The sequence below is a fragment of the Miniopterus natalensis genome, chromosome 18 (assembly GCF_054644295.1).
Source record: "Miniopterus natalensis isolate mMinNat1 chromosome 18, mMinNat1.hap1, whole genome shotgun sequence".
Classification (NCBI taxonomy): Eukaryota; Metazoa; Chordata; class Mammalia; order Chiroptera; family Miniopteridae; genus Miniopterus; species Miniopterus natalensis.
Window position 1 is genome coordinate 26,169,418 of NC_142098.1, and position 21,806 is coordinate 26,191,223.

At 36.2% G+C, this 21,806-nt stretch overlaps 1 long non-coding RNA gene across 6 annotated transcripts in view; it reads right to left on the bottom strand.

Moving 5' to 3' along the window:
* The window catches only part of LOC107527918 (uncharacterized), a 766,921-nt gene that overhangs the window by 569,899 nt on the left and 175,216 nt on the right, over nucleotides 1-21,806 (bottom strand). For all 6 annotated transcript variants that reach the window (XR_001602322.2, XR_001602323.2, XR_001602320.2 and 3 more), the window contains one exon: nucleotides 4,180-4,232. This is a non-coding gene — a long non-coding RNA (uncharacterized LOC107527918). The remainder of the gene's footprint in view (nucleotides 1-4,179; nucleotides 4,233-21,806) is intronic.

Consider the following 21,806-nt stretch of genomic DNA (forward strand, 5'->3'; position numbering starts at 1 on the left):
TGCACTTTAAATGGGTGAATGGTATGGTATGTGAATTACATCTCAGTAAAGCTGCTATAAAAAAGAGACATTTATAAAACCCTGACCCACCAGAAATACACAATTTAGCCATTCCTGAACAATAGCAATAGCTGGAGGGGGCTCATCAGACTGAATGAACAAAGAAAATGCCAAGGAGAGTAAATATAAGGGCTCCCTTACTTACCAACATAAACCTCAAAAGGAAGGAGACTTATTTGGATCTTTGATGACTTTAGTTTAAATTTATTTTTCTCTGTAGCAACTGGAGCAAACACAACACTAATTGAATTCTCCATGGGTCAAACACCAACAAGTTAGTGGCGACATGTGAAAATGAACCTGATAACCAAAGAAATTCTGTAAGCCCTAGTGGGTCAGTGAGTGGATAACTGGACAACAGCACCAGCTCCTCTGAATCTTTTGCTTCTGGTTATCAAACCTCTCATCAGTTAAAGTCAATGAGTTTTCAACGTCCTAAGATGGAAAGGCAGTTGTAAAGCTTGCATAAAGATAATTCAAAAAATCAAAATATTTAGCAACATTTTCTGGTATATAATACTATCCTTCCCTAGGCAGAAATTGTATATTATAGTGCAAAATATCATTTTCATTAAGGCTGGGTGGGGTGTTTGTTACAAGTTGTGCAGTAGCCCCATACCATATGTTTTCCTCTGTGGACAAATTGTATTTGGAGTTTGTCCTAGGAAATAAATTTAAAGACAAGTAAATTTTTTTAAATAAATACTTATAAACGTTTCTTTTTAACCAAGCATTACTGACAAAACCTTAAAATCAAGGGATAAAATTCTCTAGATTATAGACACAAGGAGAGGGATTTTAGTACAAACACAATGAAACTCCTAATTCAAGATTCCCTTTCTAGCCCAATATTAAGATACTGGGGAAAGAGAGGGAAGAGAGCATGACTTTTAAAAGGCAGCAATCTGACATAAAGCTGAATGAATTTTACCACCTTCTTTAGGGAAAAGAGGCAGGACAATAGGCAGTTTCCTCATAGCAATTTTCATTTTTTAATTATTTGCAGCATAGCCCAACTGGCGTGATTAACATTCACCCATCCATCTGCACACAAAAGCTTTCAACTTTCAACATTTAATTTCTACAGAGAGTTTTAATGTGTTATCAATTAAACAAGTTTTTCCTTCCACTGTGGTTTTTGGACTTAGAGATAAATCTGATTTATTTTTATTTGGGTTGGAGATGATGGGAAGGAAGAGTGGGAAAAGAGAATCTGAATTACCACTTTATCAAACCAAAGTTAAATGTCATCAGGTTACAACTCTATAGAACTGACACCCTCTGTACCCATGCAGTCACAGGAAGCCAAGATCGACAATGCACAGATTAAAATGCGCCTTCTACACATCAGCCACACAGAAAGAAAAGGTGTAATATGGACACATATACACTATATACACACAGACATCTTGCTAGTTGAGTAAGGATATACACTAAGTAATTTTTCCTGCATTATTTCCACTTAAATGCAAAAAAAGAGAGAGAAAAGAAATAAAAGCAACCAGGTGTTACTGTCCCAGCAAGGGTATGACAGCAATAATTTACAATTTCCTTCCATCTCATTCTCTCAGCCTCCATCCCTCTGCCTCTCACTGTGCCTGCCTCTCCACTCACCATCCATTCTCCATTTCCTGATAACTTCTCATCACGTTAGTACGTACCTAATATAAAATGGTGGTGTGTGGGAGGATGCTTAAAAAGACAGGAAAAAGAAAAGAGAGAGCATGATTGGGAGGAGGACAGGAGAAAGAGAAAGATTGAGAGAAACAGAGAGAATGTCAATGCCCAAGTCGCGCATTTGCCTATTTAAATTCAATCCTGCAGCCCTGGACGAGCTGAGCGGTAGATGGGCTGCGTTATGAATTTCTGATCAGACAAGTGATAGGTTATGAGAGAGGACATAATCCCATTGAGAAGCCTTTTCTTCTGAGCTGGGGCAAGTAATAGCCTACCCTTGAGAGACAGCTCCTCGCTCTGCCGTGAGTGTGTGTGTGTGTGTGTGTGTGTGCGCGCGCGCGCATGTGCGTGCATACACATGCATGCACATATATAAATTTTTCCATTTTTAAAATAAGTCAAAATAAGCATTTTATGATGATAAATATGTAGTAATAATTGACGGTCGCCTGCATCTGAAGGGTATGCCTTGACAAATCAGAAACACTTGCCAAATAAATTGGACTTTTTTCCTGTTTTAAACCTAATTAAAATTCTCTCCTTTGCCCATATTGATGACCTGATAAGAAAGTGAAAAGATCGAAAACAAATAACAATGCTGGTGTTTTGGGTACATTCTCTGACTTGCCTCCCTTTCAGTACTTTGTGTTTGCCTAAAAAAAGAAATATCATTCATATACAATGGACAATATAATTCATGTACAATATGCAAAGGACGAAACCAAGCCTAAAAGACTTCTGTTTAATTTCTACACATGTGAAACAATATTTTATATTGCTTTGTGTAGTAATTATAGGCAATTAATTACTCTAGCTCTACTTAAGCGTTACACTAACCAAGAGGTTTGCAGGTTAATTGAAACAGGTGTATTAGCGACAGGGTATTAAGTATCCAAGTCAAGACTTTGCCACAGCTTATGGCTACCACACTAAAAAGTTAGAAACCACAGCTTGGGTATCAGGTCTGCTGGAGTTGAGTGTATTAGCCTCCTGGCACTGGATGCACCCCCACAAAAAAGACCTCCAGGTCCAATTTACAAGCAGAGGGAAAAGTCAGTCAGAGTTATATGAATGTAATGGAGAGCATAACAAACGAGAGAGGTGTTTACAGATAAAAGTAGGAAACGCTTAATATGTAAGAATAGTCATCATCACATTTAAAGGAAGGAAGGCAGTCGGGTCTCAATCCCTACCCCCCTTTTGAGTGACATCGCATGGAGTGAACGGCATCTGTGCTCCTGGTTTTCCTTTTTCTGCCAAAGGGCATCTCAACACCTGATGGAAATGGACTGCTGAAGAGGAGAAGGAAGAGGAATGGGTAGGCGTAGGTTTTACATAATGTCCATCTTACGGCACAGATCCACTGCAGGGACCCTCAGCATTCCATCTAACCTAGAGTCCTCTGAACCAGTGCGTGCGTGCATGCGTGTGTGTGTGTATGCGCACACGCGCGTGTAAAACTTTTCTTTCATGATTTAGGGACATTTTTCTTCACATGTAAATGTACCAATTATTGATTATGGTCTGCAAGATCAAAACTGTGAAAGTCTATCAGTACCATTCTGCCTTTCAAAATATACTTTTTCACTTATGTCACACACGTATGTCAGGGTGATTTCAGTTCTCTTTACCCTCTAAGCTGTAACAGATCCATTAAGCAAGTGTGGATTGGGGGAAGGGAGTGTGATCTGAGAGTGCAAATTATTTACCTGACTTAGATTCATTACAGTCAGGCACACTGCCTGCATTTCGCCATCTTTTTAAGACGGGGAACTTGCCCTCAAAGAATATTATGTAAATCCTTCTGTCACAGATTATTGCCTCTATACACGACTTCCACACCGCGCATCCGCCTTCTGCGCAGGTTTGTTACACACGCACAATTTCCCGTTTTAACCTCCCATCCTTCCCATTCCTCTCCTTCCCCCAACACTCATTAGGGGGGAAATTACCTTAAACAGGACACTCCTGGTTTTCTTCCATTCAATTTACATAATTGTCGTTTTGTTGTGCTTTTCTCATGTAGAAATTTTGTTCCCCAAAGGAAAGCATCAATGTTTAAATGGCAAAATGGAGTTACTCTCAGGGTTATAAATGTAGGGGTGCTCCTAGCAATGCGCTCTGGAGCATTCTGAACCCACCAGTCTATAAGTCGTTTTCAAGGCTTATGGTCAGTGTTTTCCATGCCGGTGACAACCCACAGTAAAATATATGGCAGCCAGTTACTCTAAGCTTCCTAGAACCACAAAAATAGCTGTTTTAGGACTGACCCCTCATTAAATGTTAGTACAACACAGTGCCAAATCTATAATGAACTGACTTAACTTTGATAAATAATAACAATTAACATCAACATTTGTATACATATAAAGAAAGAAAGAAAAAAACTACTTTTTTTGAAAGAAGCAACTTTTAAAAGAAAGCAAGCTTTAAAAGAGGTACCTTTTGTGGCTTCCAGATTCACATTCCCTTTTCTGTAATTTCTACATCAGGTCCTACAAGAGAAATAAAAAATGTACTTTTAACCATGAAATATATTACAGAATAGTGCAAATACAGCAAACATCCACATAACCTCAAACCAGGTTAAAAAGCACCAACACCTTAAAAACCAGCCCTCCTCCTCTCTCCCACTTCTCCCTATATTGGGCTCTACCATGATTCTTTTCTTCTCACAACCCTGTAAAATGTTCCCACTCTCCTGACTTTTAAGATAGTCATTCCCTGTTTTTTATCATACAACTTTTCTATCTGTATGTTAATCTGAACAAGATTTTAGTTTTGCCTGTTTTAAACTAACATTCAATATTCTTCAGACACTATCTTATTTGCTTAACATTACAAGATTCACTGATTTTGTCATGTGCAGCCATGGTCCATTTGTTCTCATTGGTGTGTAGCATCCCCTTTTATGAATATATCAGTCTTTATTGATCCAATGCTGGTGACAGACATCTCGATTATTTCTAGTTTGGGGCTATAATAAACAACACTACTGTGGACATTCTTGTTCATGCCTCCTGGTACTCATGAGTAAGAATTTCTCTGGAGTATGTATAGTCAGGAATGAGGGGGCAGTGTCTTAGTAGATGAGTGAGCTCAACATTACCAAATAAACAGAACTCTTTTCCAATGTAGTTATCTCAATTAAGATTCCAGCAAAGTTCCCAATGATCTTTGTCTTCACCAACTTTTAAAAATGTTGTTAAGGTGCTGGGTATGTAATGATACCTTTTTCTGGTTTTAATTTGTACTGACCTGATTACCAGTGGGGTGAAGACTTTTTTTTCCCCATATATTTTCTGGCCAACTGGTTTTACTCTTTTATGAAGGGTGCAGATTTCTCATCTATTTTTTTCACTGGATTAGTCTTTTTTTTATTCATTTGCCAGAATTCTTTATATGTTCTGGAAACTACTCTTTGGTCAGTTATATGTGTTACAAATATCTTTCCCACGAAATGGTTTTTTCCTCTCATTTTCTTTATAGTATCTTATGATAAATATAAACTGTCAATTTTAATGTAGTCCTATTTATTATATTTATCCTTATAGTTAGTGCTTTTGTGCCTTTTTAAAGAAATTTTCCCTAGCCTGAGGTCATAAAGATATTCTCTTAAATTATCTTCTAAAAGTTTTATTGGTTTGCCTATTACATATTTGGGTCTTTATTTCATCTGAAATTCATTATTTTGTATACTGTGAGGTAGAGTTCCAATTTCATTTCTTTTTCTCATATAATCAATTGTCCCAACATCATTTACTGAAAAGTCTCCTTTCCCCACTGATTTATAAAACTTCTTCTGCTATCTATCTAAGTATACATACGGATTGTTCTACTTCTTGGTTTTCTATTCTGTCCTATTGGCCTGTTTATTTATACCTGTACCGTTACCACACTGTCTCAGTGTGGCCTAGTAACACATCTTCACACCAGGTAAGGAAATCCCAACTATGTTTCTCTTTAATATACATTTATTTTTTGTAAGTTGGGATTTTGATTGAGACTGCATTGAAGTTTTAGATCAATTGTGAGGAATTGCTATCTTCCATAAACATGCTACATTTCTTCATTTATTTAGGTCCTTTGTAATGTTCAATAGAGTTTTTAATTTTAAGGTTAGAGACATTATAAATCTTTAGTTACATTATGCCAATGTTCTTCATATTTTTGATACTTTTAAAAATGTTATATATTTTTAAATTTACTTTTTATTTGTTACTTGTATATAGAAATGTGGTTCATTTTTCCATTTAGATTTTGTATCCAGCAACCTTGTTAAAGTATTGTTACTTTTAATAATTTTTCAATTGATTCTTTTGGGTTTTCTACATTAATAGTCATATCATCTATGAAGAATTATAGTTTAATTTCCTCCTTTAAAATCCTATACTTTTATTTTCTTTTTCCCACCTTATTGCACTGGCTGGAATGACCAATGCCATGTTGAGTGGAAGCTATAATAGGTAAATTTACCTTTTTCCAGATTTCAAAATGAAATTTTTTTATTGTTTACCATTAAAAACAGTGCTTGTTGAAGGTTTTTTAGATATTAGTTATCAAATAGAAGGAGTGCTTCTATTCCTAGTTTGTTAAAAATTCTCACATAAGACATAATGAATTTTTTCAAATTATTTTTCTATACCTATTAAGATGATCTTATCATTATTCTCCTTTAAGTAATTATGTATTCATTATTACATAACATATAATTATATTAATTGATTTTCTAATGTTAAATCAACATTGTATTTCAGAAATAAGCCTCCGACATAAAATATTATCCTTTATACATGCGCTGGATTTAGTTTGCTAATATTTTTTCCTTAACTTTATATCACTGTTTTTCAAACAGATAGGCTATAATTTTCCTTTTCTCATACTAGCCTTGTCAAGTCTTGCTATCAAGCTTATGCTAGATTCATAATATGTTAGAAGATGTTTTAAACATTTTGTAATTATAGTCACACAACTAATGGCAGAAAACCAGTGGTGCCTTGAACATTTCAAGTCAACTGCCCTTTCTTGTCTTCCCCTTCCTACCAGATTGGTCGAGGTTCAGGCATAAGACAAAAATTACCCAGGTTAATGTAACAGAGAAAAATTATATAAAGAATTGTTAACTGGGAATAAAGAATTCTTAACGAGCTAACTGAAAAGACAGAAAGAACCCGAAGGTATCAGATAAGTGTAAACCACCCTAAGGCTGGGAGAATAAAATGAAAAGGTTGAAATTATTAAAGCTAAGGGGTTTGAAGAAAGGGCCAAACTCAGGTCTCTGAGGAGGGGTTGCTAGATGGCTGGTGCTGGTGTATCTGAGGGAGATGTGATAAAAACTGTTCTGAAGATGTTAGGATAAATGCAAATGGGATTCAATTGCTCCTACAGTAAGGAACTTTTATGGACAGAGTGGCAAAATGATGCTGGAAGGATACTCAGAGGGGAAAACTGACAGGAAGTCCAAAAGAGGCAGACCAAAAGAGTATGCCACTTTTTCCTCTTCAGCCTTTCAGTATCCTTCCAGTGGTTGCTATTGTCAGAGCTTAACAGGGAACCCACTGGCAAGGCAAAAAATATGATTTGCAGGGTTCTGGCCCCCCAAATCACAAAGCAGCATATATAAAGTTGGGTTTGGAACTGAAAGAAAATAGTTCAATAAGTGGCACAATATTAAAATGGCACATGACAACCAAGACAAAAACTTTCTTACAAATGATGGAAGCCATCTCCACCACCTAGAAACTTAAAGCCATTTTGAGCATCTGGATGAGAAATTCTATATGTCATATGAATTCAAAGCTAAGATTCTCACCATTGCTCCATGTGGTAGATTGCAAATTAGCCACAAAATACTCCTTTCCCTATATCCTTGCTCCTTTATAAACAACTTCGCAGGTTCTCCTATCCAGGGTGAGGTCTATTTCTTCTTCCCTTAAATCTAGCCTTAAACATCCAAGCCAATGGGTGGTTTAATCAATGGAATATTAATAAATATGATGTGTTCAGAGGCTCACAAAGTACTTTTCATCTCTTGCTGCTGGGCACCAATATCACCATGAGCAAAAGCACAGATTAGCCTCCTGGAAAATGAGAGACCATGTGGAAAGAGGTCTCTCATTAGCCTCATTAATCTCAGTTATGTCTAGCCATTTCACCTGAGGACACAGACATGTAAAGTCATCCTGGACCACCAGGCCCCAACCAAGTAAGCACAAACTACATGAATTGCCTAGTTAATATATAAATTAAAAAAAAAAAAAAAAGTTTGTTATTTTAAGTGACGAAGTTGCAGGGTGGTTGGTTACACACCAAAACTAACTACGTAATACATACCATGTACAACCAAGTGCTTTTACAATTCTTCACTTAGTGGGTACGAAGAAATCACATCAACAACAATCAAATCAAGTTCTTATTCTTGCTCCACAGGCTGAAAAAGTATCTTAGGCTTTCCTTTGAAAATCCATCACTCCCAAGAACATCTAAGAGTATTCAAAAGGAGGGTTCCACGTGTGCTTGCAAATTACCTTTCCTACAGACACTGTATAGCATCTGACATGTTTTGTTCTGTCTTGCATGCTTGTAAAGCAACTTGGGTATCACTGTTCTCAGTGCCTTTGGAGTCCATTATGAGAAAGTGAATAGCTGGGTCGAGGAGACTTTCTCTAGATGCTTCCAGAATTGCTAGTCTCTTAGCATTCAAAGTGCAACAATGGGTTCCAGGTAAAAGTAGGGAGGCTTCCCCTTTCCCAAACTCTATGCTCTACTTTTCCTCCTAAGCACTAATAAGTACAGATTCCTAAAGACACAGAATCTCAAGCTCTCATGAAAACATCACTTTCAACTTATGTTAGCAACTCTAAAACAAGAAGACACACATTTTCAAATGAAAAAAAAAACAAGTTTTCTAAGACAGTGCTATCTCCATCCACTTACAAAAGAAGTATCTCCGTAACAGAAATACTGTCTCTAAGATTCACTCTACCTATACCATAAAATCAACATTAAATTTTCCACCAAGGCTTTCTAAACACCAGGCCAGTGGAAAATTTTAATGGACCATGGGTATATTTTTTTAAAATAAACAAATAAGAACAAGTGGTAAAACTTTGTAAGGAACACTTTCTTAAATTTAAAACCCTAGCCATTTTTCTGATCTTATGTCTATTTATTTTTACTAAGCTGTTCTTTGTTTAATGAAATGCTTATTACTATTTTTTTCCATTTTTAACTTGCTCCCTTGGTAAAACTAAAGAGTTGGGTCTTCATTTTTTTTTCTTCCAGGAACATAAAATCAAAAGTCTAGGAAACATCAATGCAGAGTGATTTAATTTGTTGGAACCTCTGGACAAATATCTCTCTGTTTTTATTTGGCTTATTCAGGCATATTTCCTAGAAAAAAAGGGAACAGCATCCAAGTATCCTTCTCTTGAAAATTAGAAAACTATGTTCCAATTTGAAGTGGCTTTTTTTTTTTTTTTTCCCCAGTGTCCACCATTCCCACAAAGATTTCAGGGATCTTAGGGCTAATTTCAGCCATAGTTCAGGTTCAAGATACCACATGCTTTTTCTCACCTCCAGAAGATTCTACACAAAGCTTCTAAGAATGGTGACTCAACTCTGAGATAAACAGATAAAAAGAATGTCTTTTCGCTGCAGAACAATTCCAGTAACAAAGAGAGTAGCTCTGTTTCACCCAATAATGCTGCATCAGTAGTCAAAATCAAGTCAGAAAATGGAACCACTGGAGGAATTTCTAACACAGAAATTTAACACCAGGAATTGGTTAGAAAGGTATTAAAAGGACAGAGAGTGTTTAAAAGGTAGTAATCCAAAGACTAGTAACTAACTAGAGAAAGCAACTTTCACTGCTAAGGCTGGTAAATGGAGGTGGTTGTATTATCAGAGCCCGGAAGTACAGAAGACTGAACTGCAATGCCAGGACTAAGGAGGAGCACCTCATGACTAAAGCTGGGAAGCGTTGAGGGGGTGCTGAATGCTGGTGATGGGACCAAGGGAAAGGTTCCAAATGGCACGTGTTTGAACTGCCAAAAAATGCTATATTCTATAGCTGCCCGCCATTGCTAGAGAAATGTCAAAGGAGGCTCGCAGTGAAAAGCAGCTTCTCCTCATATTCTATCTTCCAGTCCCTCCCACGGCGACTAATCAGTAGGGCCTAATAGAAGCCAGTTGACAGAGGAATTTGGAAGAAGTCACTTGCAAAGCCATGGCATCCCTATCATTCATACATAACAACAGAACACAGAAGGGTGAGAACAGGGCGGAGACTTAACCAGCAAATGACTGACACAATTGCAATGTGCTTGTTGTGTTTTTTTCCTTTTTATTGAATTTATTGGGGTGACAATGACTAATAAAATTATACAGGTTTCAGGTGCACATTTCTACAACACATCATCTGTACTCTGTACTGTGTGTTCACCACCCCAAGTCAAGTCTCTGTGCAACACCATATATCCCTCCTCTGCCCTCTTCCACCTTTCCCCACCCCCTCTCCTGGGCAACCGCCACACTGTTGTCCATATCCATGAGTTCTTTCTCTTTTCTTTTCTTTTTTGCTCAGTCCCTCCACACACACACCCCTTAGCTCCACAGCCTTCCCTGACAGCAGTCAGCCTGCTCTCTGTCTATGGAACTGTCTCTGTTTTGCTGTTAGTTCATTTTGTTCATTAAATTCCACATATGAGTGAAATCATGTGGTATTTGTCATGTCTGACTGGCTTATTTCACTTAGCATAATACTCTCCAGGTCCATCCATGCTGTCGCAAAAAGCAAGATTTCCTTCTTTTTTATGGTCAAGTAGTATTCCATTGTGTAAATGTACCATAACTTTTTTATCCACTCATCCACTGATGGACATTTGGGCTGCTTCCAGATCTTGGCTATTGTAAATAATGCTACAGTGAACATGGGGGTGCATATATTCTTTCGAATTAGTGTTTCTAGTTTCTTCAGATATATTCCCAGAAGTGGAATGGCTGGGTCATAAGGCAGTTCTGTGGATGGCCAACAGACATATGAAAAGATGCTCGATGTCACTAATTATCAGAGAAATGCAAACTAAAACCACAATGAGATATCATCTCACACCTGTCAGAATGGCTATCACCAATAAATTAACAAACAACAAATGTTGGCGAGGATGTGGAGAAAAAGGAACTCTCTCATGCAATATTGGTGGGACTGCAGATTGGTGTAGCCACTGTGGAAAGCAGTATGGAGTCACCTCAAAAAATTTAAAAAGTGCTTGTTGTTTTTTCTTTTAACTTTTAATAACTGAAATTTCCTAAGAGAGTAGAACTCAAATGTTCACCACAACACACAGATAAATATGTGAGATGATGGATGTGTTAGTTAACTAGATGGGTGGAATCCTTTCACAATGTCTACATATATCAAATCACCCTGATGTATGATTTGAATATCAAAGGCAGGAATTTGGCATTGGTGGAATGTGTACACAGTATAGTTCTACTATAGTTATTTTTATCATGTATCTGGAAATTACATAGACTGATTCTTTCCACTTATTTTTTTTTCAAAAGTGGTTTAGCTATTCTCATTCCTTTGCCTTTTCATATACATTTTAGAATATTCAGCATTATCAACAAAAATCTTGTTGGGATATTGATAGGAATTGCATTAATCCTATACATCAAACCGGGGAGAACTGACATCTTTACTATGTTGAGTCTTCAATGCCAGGAACACAGTATGTATCTCCATTTATTTAGATCTTTATTTTTTTTCTAGTTCTCCGCATACAAGTTCTGGGCATGTTTTGTTAGATATAAATCTAAATATTCTATATTTTGTAAATTGCATTGGTATTTATTTAGGTTAATAGACTATTTTTGAGCAGCCTTAGGATTATATAAAAATCAAATAGAAAATAGAGAGAGTTCCCATATATATCCCCTCATGCTGCCCTGGTAATTTCCCCTCTATTAATATCTTACATTAGTGTAGTACATTTGTAGTACTACATAGTCAATAAGTCAATTTTAACATATTATTATAAGCCAAAGACCATAGTTTACATTAGAGTTCACTGTTTATGTTGTATATCCTGAGCTCTGACAAATGTGTAATGACATGTATCCACCATTACAGTATGGTACAGAGTAGTTTCATTCCCCTAAAAATCCCCTGTGTTTCATCTGTCATCCTTCTCTCCCTCCCCCCAACCCTTGGCAATCACTGATCTTTTTACTGTCTCCGTAGTTTTGCCTTTTCCAGAATGTCATATAGCTGAAATCATACAATAGCAAAGTTTTCAGACTGGTTGCTTTCACTCAGCAATATGAACTTAAGTTTTTCCATGTCTTGTCTTGTCTTGATAGCCTTCTTTTTTTAATCACTGAATAATATTCCATCATATGAATATACCACAGTTTATTTATCATTCACCTATTGAAGGAAATCTTTGCTTCCAAGTTTTGACAGTTTCTGAATAAAGCGGCTAAAAATACTTGTGTGCTGTTTTTTACATAAATATAAGTTTTCAACTTATTTGGGTAAACACAAAGGAGCATGACTACTGGTTCATATGCTAAAACTATGTTTAGTTTTGCAAGAAACTGCCAAATTTTCTTCCAAAGTGGCTGCACCATCTTGCATTCTCATCAGAAATGGATGAGAGTTGACGTTGTTCCACATGCTCACCAGAATTTGATGTTACTAGTGTTTTGAATTTTAGTCATTCTAATAGGTGTGTAGTGGCACCTCATTATTGTTTTAATTTGCAGTTCCCTAATGACTTTTTTAATGATGAGGAGCACCTTTTCATATGTTTATTTGCCATGTTTACATCTTTTTTGGTGAAGTGTCTGTTCAGATCATTTGCCCATTATTTAATCAGGTTGCTTATCTCTTTATTGTTAAATTTTAAGAGTTCTTTGTATATTTTGCATATCAGATCTTTTATCAGTATGTGGTTTGCAAATATGTTCTCCTAGTCCACGGCTTGTCTTTTCATTCTCTCAATGGTATTACATTTTAAATTTCAGTTTGCACATGTTCATTGCTAAACTATAAAAATATAATTGATTTTGTATGTAGATCTTGTATCTGGAGATCTTGCTGAATTCATTTACTGGCACTAAGAGGTTTTTCTTTTAATTGATTCTTGAAATATGCTACATAGACAATCTTGTCATCTGTAAATAGTTTTATTTCTTCCTCTCTGATTAAAAGGCTTTTTTTTTTTTTGTCCTACTGCCCTAACTATAATTTACAGTACTGTTGAAGATCAATAGTAAGAGTGAGCGTCCTTGCCTTGTTCCTGATCTGAGGGGGAAAGCATTGTATTTTACTATTAAGTATGACGGTAGCTATAGTGTCCTGGTAGATCTTCTTTATCAAATTGAAGAAGTTCTCCATTCCCAGTTTTATGAGATCGCCCCCCCCACCCGAGAACAGGTGTTAAATTTGTTCAAATGCTTTTTCTGCATTGATTGATCCATGCATTCTTTAACCAGTCAATATGATGGATTGGATCGATTGATTTTCAAATAGTAAATCGGTCTTACAGCCTTGGAACAAACTCCACTTTGTTGTGGTGTATAATTATTTTTATATATTCCTGAATTATAGTTCCTAATATTTTGTAAGGAATTTTTATATCTATGTTCATGAGGGGTAAGGGATATCTTTTTTTTTTAAACTCCTTTTCTAGGTTCTATATCAGGGCAATTCTGCGGGTAGAATTATCCAGTGAAACTATTAGGGCCTGGAGAATTTCTTTTTCAGGGGATTTTAGGTCACAAATTCAATTTTCTTAAGAGTTAAAGAACTACTAAAATTATCTATTTTATAGTATGTGAGTATTAATAGTTTGTTATCAAATTTATGTGTGTAGAGTTGTTTATACTATTTTCTTATCTGTTTGATGTATGTGGGGTCTAGTGATACCTCTGTTTTATTCCTGTTATTAGTAATTTGTGTCTTCTTTCTTTTTTCTGTTGTCAGTCTTGCTATGGTTTGTCAATTTTATTGATCACTTCAATAAAGAACCAGCTTTTTGTTTTATTGATTTTCTCTACTGTTTTACTGCTTTTTATTGCATTGATTTCTGCTTGTGTATTTATTATTTCCTTCCTTCTGCTTGCTTTGGATTTATTTAGATTTTCTGTTTCATTGAGGTGAGAGCTTAGATTATTGATTTTGATATTTTTTCCTCTTTTCTAATATAAGCTTTTCAGTGCTATACCTTTTCCTCTCAGCATTGCCTTAGCTATGTCCCACAAGGTTTGGCATTTTGTACTTTTATTGTCATTCAGTTCCTTTTTTAAAAAATTTATCTTTATTGTTCAAAGTATTACAGATGTTCCCATTTTTCCCCATTGACCCCTCCCACACCACCCCAGGCTTTCACCACATTATTGTCTGTGTCCATGGGTTATGCATATATGCATATAAATTCTTTGGTTAATCTCTCCCCACCCACCGACCACCACCTTCCCGCTAAGATTCCTCAGTCTGTCCCATGCTTCTATGTCACTAAATCTATTCTGTCCATCAGAATTTATCTGATACTTCCTCTGATGCATGGATTATGTAGAAAATGCTGTTTAGTTTTCCACATGTTTGGAGACTTTTATCTTTCTGTTACTGACTTCTACTTTGATTGCACTGTAGTTAGAGAACACAATGTATAATTAAAATTCTTTTAAATTTGTTGAGTTTTGCTTTGTGGTGCAGAATGTGTTCTATCTCCACATATGTTCTATGGGCAGTTGAAAAAAAAAGTGTATTCTGCTATTGTTGGGTGGAGTACTCTACAAATGTCAATTGCTTCCTGTTTGTTGATGATGTGGTTGCATACTTTCATATTCTTGCTGATTTTCTGTCTGGTGGGGTTGTTCTATTACCTGTTGAAAGAGGAGTGTTGACGTCTTCAATTACAATTATAGATTTGCCTATTTCTCCGTTCAATTCCATCAGTTTTTGCTTCACACATTTTACAGCTGTGTTATTTGGTACATACACATTTAAGATTGCTATGTCTTGCCCAGCTGGGCGTGGCTCAGCGGTTGAGCGTCCACCTAGGATCCAGGTGATCGGAGTTCGATTTCGGGTCAGGGCACATGCCTGGGTTGTGGGCTCGATCAATGACTCTCTCATCATCGATGTTTCTATCTATCTCTCTCTCCCTCTCCTTTCCTCTCTCTGAAATCAATAAAGATATTTTTTTTAAAAAAAAAAAAGGTTTAAAAAAAAAAAAGAAAAAGATTGCTATGTCTTCTTGGTGGATTGATCTTTTCATTATGTAACGTGGCTCTCTGTCTGTGATCAATTTATTTGCCCTAAAGTCTACTTTATCTGATATTAATTTAGTCACTCCTGCTTTCTTTTTTGTGTTTGCTGGTATATCTTTTCCCATCCTTTTACCTTCAAATGCCTATGTCATATCTGAATGTGTTTCTTTCAGATAGCATGTAGTTGGGTAATTTTTTAAATAAACTCTTCCAATCTGTTAATTGGTACCTGCAGATCATTTACATTTAATGTAATTATTGATATGTTAGGGTTTAAGTCTGCCATTTTCTTTTTTGTTTTCTGTTTGATCTCTCTAAATTATTTTTCTTTCTTCTTTGTTCCTCTGTTTCCCTTCACTTGCCTTACTTTGAGTTACTTAACCAGTTTTTTTTCATTTACTTTTTATTTATCTTTAGTTTTTTGTTGAGGAGTGTATCTCTTCTTTAGCTTTTTTAGCATATGCTCTAGGTGTTTAATTATATATACATAATTTATCACAATCTACTGACATTTACCAGCTCAAGTGCTTTAGAAACCTTGTTACTTTACGTTCCTTTAGCCTATTTGTAAAATAGTTGTGTTAAATATTATCCCTACACACATTGAGAAACATATTAGACAGTGTTTTGCCATTTTTTTCCCTCAATCAAGAAATATAATTTTAAAAACTCAAATTTATACTCAGGTTTCTGCTATATCTATTGCTCTTTTTTCCCTTCCCATTGTTTCAAGATTTCTCCTTTTTAAATTTTCTTCCTGTTTAGAAAACTTCCTTCAGCTATTCTTTTAAGATATCTTTTGGCAACAATTTCCCTTAGTTTTTCTTTATCTGAGAATATTTGATTTCCCCTTCATTCCTGAATAATATTTTCACTGGATACCGAATCTGAGTTCTCTGTTCTTTACTTTCAGGACTTGAAAATCTTGTGCCTTTTCCTTTTAGGCTCCATGGTTTCTGAAGAGAAATACTCTGTCATTCAAATTATTTTTTCTACAGATAATGCATCATTCCTCTCTGGCTGTTTTCAAGTTACTTTCTTTGTCTTTAGTTTTTAAAAGTTCAACTACGATGTGCTACTGTGGATTCATTTGGGTTTATCCTGTCCAGGGTTTACTCAGCTTCTTGGATGTGTAGGTAGGTCCATGTCTTTTGCCAAATTTGGGGGACTTTCAGCCATTATTTCTTTGAATTATACTTTTTCAGCCCTGTCCTCATTCTCCTCTCCTTCTGAAACTTCAATGACATGAACATTAGATCTTTTGTTGTAGTCCCAAATGCCCCTGAGGCTTTGTTTATTTTTTCAGTCTCTTTTCTCTGTGTTGTTCAGATTGGGTAATTTCTATTGGTCTAGCTTCAAATTTGCTGATTTTTTTTTTTTCTTTTCTCCTCTTCATTCCACTATTGAGCCCATCTATTAAGTTTCTTATTTTCGTTATTGTATATTTTTTAGTTCTAAAATTTTTATTTGGTTCTTTATGTCTTTTATTTCTATAATGAGACTTCCTACTTCTTTGCTGAGACTTTCTACATTTTCATTGGTTTCAAACATGTTCCTAATTGCTCACTAAAGCATTTTTAAGATGGCTGCTTTAAAACCCTCATCAGGTAATTCTAACCTCTCCATCATCTCAGTGGCAGTGTCTGTTAACTGTCTTTTTCATTTAAGTTGAGACACTCCTGGTTCTGGATTGGAGTGATTTTTGAGGGATAACTGGACATTCTGTACATTATAACACTCTGGATCTTATTTAAATCTTCAGTTTAGTAGGGCTCCTCTGACACCACTCCAGCAGGAAAGGGGAGACATCACCTCATTAGTGCCAAGTGGGAATAGAAGTCCAGGTTCTCCACTCAGCCTCCATTGACACAAAGAGAGTGTCTTGTTATTGCTGGCTGTGAGTGGAAGTTAACACTTCCCAGCAGGCCTCCTCTTACACCATCACAGTACAGAGAGAGGAGGGGCGTCCTAATACCACTGTGCAAATCCAAGTTCTTCAGATGGTCTTTACTGATTGAAACTGGGGGTGGGGGGCAATAGGGCACCTCATTACAGCCTGACAAGGGTAGAAGTATAAGCTCTCCACTTGGCCTTTGTTGGTGGGAAATGGGGTAAGGCCAGAGGTTTTTCTGTGATGTGATGTGTCGCTAGAGTAGAGCAGTTACTGTTATGGGCTAAATTGTGTCATCCCAAAATTCATATGTTAAAGTCCTAACCCCCCCACCTCAGAATGTCATCTTATTTGGAGACAAGATCTCTAAGGAGGTGATCAAGTTAAAATGAGGTCTTTATAAAAAGGGGAAATCTGAATGAAGAGGCATGCACAAAGGAAAGAATATGTGAGGGAACAGAGATAGAAGATGGCCACCTACAAGCCAAGGAGAGAGGTCTGGGACAGATCCTTCCCTCCTAGCCCTCAGATGAAACCAATCCTGCCAACACCTTAATTTTAGACTTTTAGCCTTTAGTACTGTGAGACAATGTGCTTCTGTTGTTTAAGCTACGAAGCCTGTGGTACTTCCTTGCAGCAGTCCAAGCCAATATACTGTCTGAAAGTTTTCCATCTTGCAAGGCTGTCTCTTTTCTGTTCCTATTTACTTCATCTTTTCAGAAGCAGACATTCACAATGTGTTTTCAATGACTGGTTAACATAGAAGATATTTCAAAAATGCAAGGATTTGGAGAAACAAGAAACCTCCAGACCATATAGGAGGGTCTCTATTGCTACTACATGTATTTGGGTTTTTATCTTAGGAAAAATTAAAAGAAATGTGTGTACACCATGTCACAAGATGAAGTCAGTTGAGTTTAGGGAGAAGTCATTAGTTGTATATACTGTATTTTCTCTCTTTAGTCCCTTAATCTTATTACTAAAAAATGCCGCATACTTATGTGGTATTATTTTTTCAGATTACAAAACCATTGTACCTCTCATTTGAGCTCACAGATCTGTGAAGTACATGGGGATGATAATCCCCAGTTTGCAGTTGAGACTTGGTAAGTTTGCAAGGTTGCCTAATGTCACTGGTCAGTAAAAAAAGAAGCCAGAACTCAAACCTATGTCTTTTGACATCAAACACAAAACATTTTCTACCCTACTTCATCAAAATCACTCCTGCTTATCACAGTGGCCAAAAGTTCCCACACCATCAATTGTAAGCTTGACAACAATCCCTTAAAGCTTTCTCTTTTTAAAATTTTTATTGAGTTTATTGGGGTGACGTTGGTTAATAAAATTATATAGGTTTCAGGGGTACATTTCTATAATACATCATCTGTTTATTGTACTGTGTGTTCATCACCCCACAGCTTTCTAAAACCTTTCATAATCACTCTGGGAAGGGTTATAGCATCTTGCTCCTTTGGTTTCACATTTTTTAATTCAGTAAAAACCCATAACTATTGGTTACATGGGTGATCCCAAATAACCTAAAGTAATGGTTTTCAAAATGTTTTCCTCAGAGCCCTAAGGTTCCTTGGGGTCTACCATAAGGATGGGTTATAGGGCTCAACGCTTCTCTTTCCTGCTTAGCCACAAAGCCTCTGCTAAAATCTGCTTCATGTACTAGAGTTCCTCACAGAATCTGATGTGAAAAATGATGACTAAAACAACATTGTTTTCAGGGGCCTATCCAAGGAGAAGACTATGCACTTAAGGGCAGTTCTTGCTGGAATAGAAAATATCAGAGTTTGTGCTTGGCTCACTTTATAAAGAGAGTAAGCATAAATAATAGGTAAAGTGGTCTAGTCTTGGCTCTTCTGGTTTTCCCTGACAAGAAATCCCAAAAGTATTTTTCCTATCAATAATTATTTATTGAGCACAAACTTTGGGATGGTTTCTGATAGGTTACAAAGAAGCACATGTTAGAATTCATTCTGTCAGGAAGCTTAAAATCTAATGGGAATATAGGGAGAGTATCCAAGAACAGTAATACAGGCAGGATAGGATGTGTAATAATAAATATGCAAACATTACACTATCAGATGTCACATTGGACTGGGAAAATAATTTTAAAAGTAGTAACCATCATTTATTAAACATCTTTTCAAGCCACTTATTCTACTACATACATTAGCTCAAATTCTCATGAGAACTTTGCAAAGTAGAAGTCACTACCTCCATTTTACAGATGCAGAAACGGAGGTTCCTAAGGGTTAGGTTACTTGCTCAGAGTCACTAGAACTAGAATTTAAAGCCAGGTGATTAGTTGCCCAAGTCTGTGGCCCCAAAAGGCATTCACAAAAAGAAACAAGTCATTATGAGATGGATACAGGGATGTCTCATGAACCCAAAGGTTGTAAGGCAGCTAGGTTTGGAAAGGAACTGAAATGAGGAAAAGAAATGCTGTCAGAAACCGCGGCAGTCCTTTCTCCTAACACTCACCTCAACTCCCCTCTGAATTCTTCTCCCCTACTCTGCAGAATGATCTCCTCTTATCCACAGTTCCCACAGTGAGTACAGATGGCTGTGCCATAGCTACTAAATTTATGTTTCAGGTTCACCTGCTTAAAGAGAGAATTTCTGACTTTCTCTGGGTTCTATGTTTAGGCCAGTGGCCACCCTCATCCAATGAACAGTTAGTGAGGAGAAGGGTGTTGGTAGCATGAAGAACTACATGGTAGCTCTTGGAGGGAGGGAAATACATCCTAGAATGCTTATGGCTGAGATATGTAAATAAGCATATCTCCAACAGAACCTCAGGCTCAGAATTCAAGAGCTAATAAGGTTCTTATTGCTAAAGGTTGTAATGTACCTATTCCTGATCAGGATCAGTAAAAAAAACCCACTTTGCAATAAAGAGAAGAAAAATTAATCAACACTACGTGTCACTACTCCTCTCTGAAAGACCTTAACTTCAGGAATGTTCAAGTTCTACTGTGCCACTAATTTTGTCTGACATTAGAATTATACACACAGAAAAGCCATGCATATATCAATCACAAAAGAAGCTAAGAAACAACATGTATGAGTTTAGCTTTGTTATATTTGGATATACAGATGAATGAAAAATATGCAAACAATCAAACATTTTATTAACCTTTCCAACCTTTCCTTTCATTGGTAGATAAAATCTAGTTATATATGCCATATAGCTATAATATCCTACTGATTTTCAGAATCTCAACCTATTCATTTTCAGGATCAAAGTCAAAGCCATATAGAACATAAAAGAGGTTTAAAGGGTATAGAGGAGAGAATAACTGGATCTAAAATATATCTAAGTGGTATATCAGGTGAGCAAAAATAAAGAAAATGCAGGAAAGGAAATTTTAAAGCATTAAAAGTGGTGAATTTTCCAGGACTGATAAAAAAAAACACATGATTCCAATGGATCAAGAACTGCAAAGTATCCCAAGCCAGATAAATGGAGATCCATGCCTAGACACACTGTAGTGAAATTACAGAATGGCAAAGACAAAAAGAATATATTAAGATAAATCAGCGAGAAAGGACTAGAAAAATAACAAAGGAACAATTAGAATTATCATAGACATCCCAGTACTCATAGTAGATACAAGAAGGCAGCAGAGTAATTCTTTTTTTTTTAATATGTTTTTATTGATTTCAGAGAGGAAGGGAAAGAGAGAGAAGCATCAATGATGAGCGAGAATCATCTATTGGCTGCCTCCTGCACACCCCCTAATGGGGATCAAGCCCACAACCTGGGTGTGCACCCTGACTGGGAATCGAACTGAGATCTCCTGGTTCATAGGTCGATGCTCAAGCACTGAGCCACGCCGGCTGGGCCAGCAGAATAATTCTTTGAACTGATGAGAAAATGATTTTCAATCCAGAATACCATATTCAATAAAATTATCTTTCAAGAACAGTGGTTAAGTAAATATATTTGAGTCCACAGATACTGAGTATCTATCTTACTATGAAGAGGTCTATATCTAAGGACGGCCTACTTTGTCCTTCAAAAAGTAGGAAAATAATTCCCAAAAGGAAGCTTGAGGTACAGAAATAAATGGTAAGCAAATAAAATGTAAATATAGATTTAAATCAAACAGATATTGCCTATATAATACTAATGATGATGATGATATCTAATGCGTAGTATTTAAAAGAAAAAGGTGGAACTGCACTATTGAACAGCAACACTACATGATTCTTGAGGGTTAACTTGAAAGTTCTGAGAACCCGGACTTACTGGAGAGTAGATGAAGATGTTATTTACCTACAAAAATGATGAGCAAGCAACCAGAAAATAATAAGACAAGAAGAAAAAAGAAGCAAGAAAGTAGCAAATCAAACAGAAAACAGAAAGATGATGATGCAGATATGTCCAAAGGTCAAAATAATTACAAAAACTGAACCCAGGATGTTAACAGTTAATAATTAATAGACATAAAAAAAGATATTTGAAAAAATTCAACATCCAGAGACTTCTGGCCATGACAAAATGATTGCTCTCAGACTTGCTCCTTTCCCACTATAAACAACAAGAAAACTGGATAGAATACGTGAAGAATTAACAGAATGACAGAAAAAACACATGATCCTCTCAACTGGTGCAGAAAAAGCATTTAGCAAAATGAAACATCCTTCCATAATAAAAAACACTCATCAAATTGTAAATAGAAGGAAACTACCTTTTTGAAAACAAAAATTGGGTTATAGCAGATTTCCAGCATGTAGCATATATTTTATTTTATAATTTAGCATATGTTAATATTTCATATAATATTATACAAGGGTGGGAAAATGTAGGTTTATGGTCGTGAATACGTGAAACAAAGTTTACTCTTGTATTTTTTATTAATTTTTGTATTAGTGTATTTAT